Genomic DNA, 4065 nt, shown 5'->3' with positions numbered 1-4065 from the left:
TATGGCGGCTTCACTCTCCTATCAGTATTCAATGCGGGTGACAACTACCCCCATACGTAGGTGCCCCAACACTTTAATCTAGCCTATAGGTCACCCCTTCCGTGGATCGGGTATGGGTCGTGGTGGTTAGCTCTGATACCAAATGTTAGGGTACCGACCCTAAACTCGTCATAAGCCCATGGGTAGAACTCAACTCGAAAATCGGTTGACTAAACGAGGGAACCCATTGACTTATAGACTATCAGTTAAGCCCCATCTAACAAATGTGGACTAGGATCCCAACAAATCTCTTCCTTCTTCGTCGTCATCTCTTCTTTCTCCCTCGATTTCGAACAATGATTACTCAAAATCAACTCAAAGGAAAAAGATACCTATATCTCCATGACTCTATTACTCAAATGAAATCTAAAATCCAAAATCAAATCATCATCACCTACCACCTTTTCCAGAGAATGATCTCCCAAAATCATCAAACACCTTCCTAATTCAATCATCATCACTTGCAAAGGTTTCCAGAATAAAAGTTTTGAGGTCAAATTCTTGGATTTCATCTTTGTACAACAGGTTTGCACACAATTGAACTTGGTTTGCTTCTTTATTGGATTTCATTCATTCGTTCATCTATACTAATTTAATCAAGGAAGTTTGATTTTTATGGTTCCAATGTTCCATTATAATGGCGGTAGTGAAGGTGCAGTTAGGGTTTCAATTGTTCTTTGATTTTCTGGATTTAGTTGAGCTAGAATATGGACTTTTAAGTTTGATTGTTTGGGTTTTATTATTCTCAGGGTTGGCTGGTTCAGTTGATGTAGAGTCATTATTAATAGGTAGAAGACTTCTGTAGCTGCTGCTGGTGGGCAGAGGAAGAAGAAGAATGGAAAAGGTTAACGCGGAGGAAGAATATGTGGTACTATTCTTTTCAATGGGTTTATTTCCTTCAACACTTGAATTTAGTAATGTAAATATAGGCAGGCTTAATCTAATGTTGTTACTAATGACTTAATGAAGGTGCCGGTTCATGAGTTCATACTAGCGGAACACTAACTGATCACCTTTCCTGTAAACTTCTTTGCGATACTTATATGAATTGTGTTCCATTATTGGTGATTTCTCATTATTTTTCTTTTCCCTATTTTCTATCAATGAGTATTGGTATGATATTGTGAATAGATTTATATTTTTTTTAAATGACAATCAGCCTTGGGCAATTTTTGTTATCCTTGCACATAAACTTAATTTTTGTAGCTTTTTTACAATTTGGAAATCAATATAAGCTTGTAGATTCTAATTTACTGGATGATAATGTAGGTAGATAATCCGGTCGTGATATTAAGAATCCCTTATGTGCACCATTAACCGGTATCCAAGATCAAGCTTAAAGAAAATAACAATTAAGAGCGAGTTAATTTCTTTGTTTTTTAGGAATGGTTCCCCATACAATTCACCAGAGATCAAGTTTGAACCAAAAAAACAGGTATTGTCTTTCTCTATAGCTGTTTGGGTATCTTAGTAACAACCTCAGTTCTCTTAAATGAGATGACATATGTTCTCGCCACCGATATTAGAATTTTATTGTGGGTAGTAGCATCACAAGTGGGTTGTTGATACTTGATATATACTACCCAATACTAAAACGTGTATATTTTTGCTGTCGTACTTTATGAGTTGGGTGGTCATATGAGTGGCGCCGATGAGTTGGGTGGTCATATGAGTGGAGCCATCTAACTGTATGTATTACCTTATACTCCAAAAAAATTCCTTTCTGCAATGGACATGCACGACATGTACTAACTTAATATCTTGGTTAGTAATTAATGGAGTAGAATTACAGATGCAACTGGAAGATTTATGTAAGAAAAAAATGGTGGCATGCTACATACAGACCATAACTACAACAACCGTATTATAGAAAATACCATGACCCCATAAATTTAGGTTAACCTCTTTAAGAAGTCACTCGCAGTTGTTTATGCATAACCACACGGTACAAACTTCTAAAAAATGTTGTTGCACCATGCAGCACTTACTACTTTTGTTTGCTACAGATGGAGCCAGAAGTTATCTTTTCGGCGAATAAGCTAACAATGCAAGGCAATTTAACAATGGTCAGATGCCCAGAATCACAAGTGCAGACCCGCACAAGGTTGATCGCATCAGCAGGAGTATGCTTTGTAGTTGTTTTCTCATCAGATTTTTAGAGAAGCCTTCCCACTCAAAATCGAATTGAATAACAATGGATGTGAACCTTGGAGTTGCACTGCAACTTTTTTAATGACTTCTACTATTGATTTTAAAGACTAGATAAAAGTGGGTGTATGGATTTGTGGTTTTCTTTTATTTTAACAGTGGTTATGTATGAACCGAGATATGATACAATGTAAAAACACCCTCCTCACATGGGGATGGGCTCCGCCCATCGGAAGTTAAAAAAGGGTCACTTATGGTGGAGTCTACTGAAAGTTTATGAGGAACGGTTTTGCCATGGGTTTTTTTTTGCGGTTCAAATAGACTTGTTGTTTTTGTTATTTTAATTACACAAAGTAATGTGAAATGAGTGATTAGACAAATGTAATTATTTTCCTATGTGGTAGCTAATTGAAGGAAATTGGTGGAAATCGTCATTTTACCATTTTCATGCAGTTTTGGTTCGCTCCACAAACAAAACTTATTTGAATACCTAAACCACAACTAAAACAAAACCGTCAATTAACTCACCATCACTGATAGGATTGTTATTTTTGTTTTTTGCCAATGCATGGCGCACAATTATAAATAAAAAAGATGTACAGATAAATCGAGTAACATAAAGCAAACAAATACCAATCTTTTTACAAATAAACTGAGGTTTAAACTATATTAGTTCGTTGTTATTGACCGTCCGTTGTGTATTTTGGTAGCTCGCCTTGATTTTAAGGGTCAATATGTTACTTAAAATCAATGAAACCAATTAAATCCAAAATAAGTAAAATTGTCTGCTATGTAAAACAAATTCACCACAAATTGGTAAACATTACACCATTAAATCACCAGCACTGCATCCGCCCCCGTGCCATTATGGCACGGGCAATCCACTAGTACAGTTAATGGAGTGAAAACTTCATCAACATATGTCCTGCAAGGTTCTTATAATTTAGGTTGTACAACAGTTTCAAAGGTGAATAGCGTCGTTAGATGGAGTGGAGGACAAGGACAAGGAGAACAAAACAGGTTTGAGAAATTGAAGTTATACTTGCCAGATCAAGAGCAGATCGTTCGAGCCATTACCATTGTCACCCATCCTGCGACCAAGGAACTGATCAGATTTTTTGCACTACCCCCAGGTATCAGTCTCTCTCTCTCTCTGGGTTATTAGCTTACATAGTTACATTGAACCAATTTATCTATCACATGACAGACAAATATTACTGTGAAAATACTTCTCTAAGTAAAATCCATTTTGGCATTTCTCTAATTCGTATTGGTTTTAATAAGAAGATTTGCTTTTATGTAGTAACCAGCAAGATTTCATCTTTATTCATTGTCATGTTCTTTTAGGACTAATTCAAGTTGTCAAATTATTGTTTTTTTGGAGATTTGTTGCCAAAGTATTCAAAACCCTTAGTCACAACGCTAGAGTTTATTCATTTGTAGCATGTTAAGTTATCTCAAAGGAGTAGACTGAAACCTTTTTGTATATATTATTAGAGGATGCATGTGAAGCTGAAACATTTTTATGTTAACAAGATGCTACGATGACCTTTGTGTGCGTTTAATTGATGTTATTTCTTGTTCATCTTGATGTTTTAGTTTTAATTCTCTTCGTGAATAAATTGTTGCAAATGCTATTCATGTTTCCTTAGTTCTTACCACATTGTATTTTTTACTATGGTATTTACACTGTCCCCTGTCAGTTTGAATGTTGAACTGTTTATAGGGTTGAGCTCAATTTCCTAACCATGTGCATTGTCATTGGTATTCCTTGAATGGTCCATCGGATAATATGATATGTTTCTGTGAAATGCCTTGTGCAAAAAAAAGAATTGTTGGTGCGTAATATCCATGAAATCTGTACTTGTTTGATATGCA

At 35.7% G+C, this 4065-nt stretch overlaps 1 long non-coding RNA gene across 1 annotated transcript; it reads left to right on the top strand.

The window, feature by feature from the left end:
* The first annotated feature begins 276 nt into the window (after positions 1 to 276).
* Positions 277 to 1214, top strand: LOC113285706. The gene is made up of 2 exons (XR_003328876.1): positions 277 to 564; positions 789 to 1214. It is a non-coding gene; the product is annotated as an uncharacterized LOC113285706 (long non-coding RNA).
* The last annotated feature ends 2851 nt before the right edge of the window (positions 1215 to 4065 follow it).

Source organism: Papaver somniferum, chromosome 6, assembly GCF_003573695.1.
Source record: "Papaver somniferum cultivar HN1 chromosome 6, ASM357369v1, whole genome shotgun sequence".
Taxonomy (NCBI): Eukaryota; Viridiplantae; Streptophyta; class Magnoliopsida; order Ranunculales; family Papaveraceae; genus Papaver; species Papaver somniferum.
This window is presented reverse-complemented; position numbering and strand designations above follow the sequence as displayed.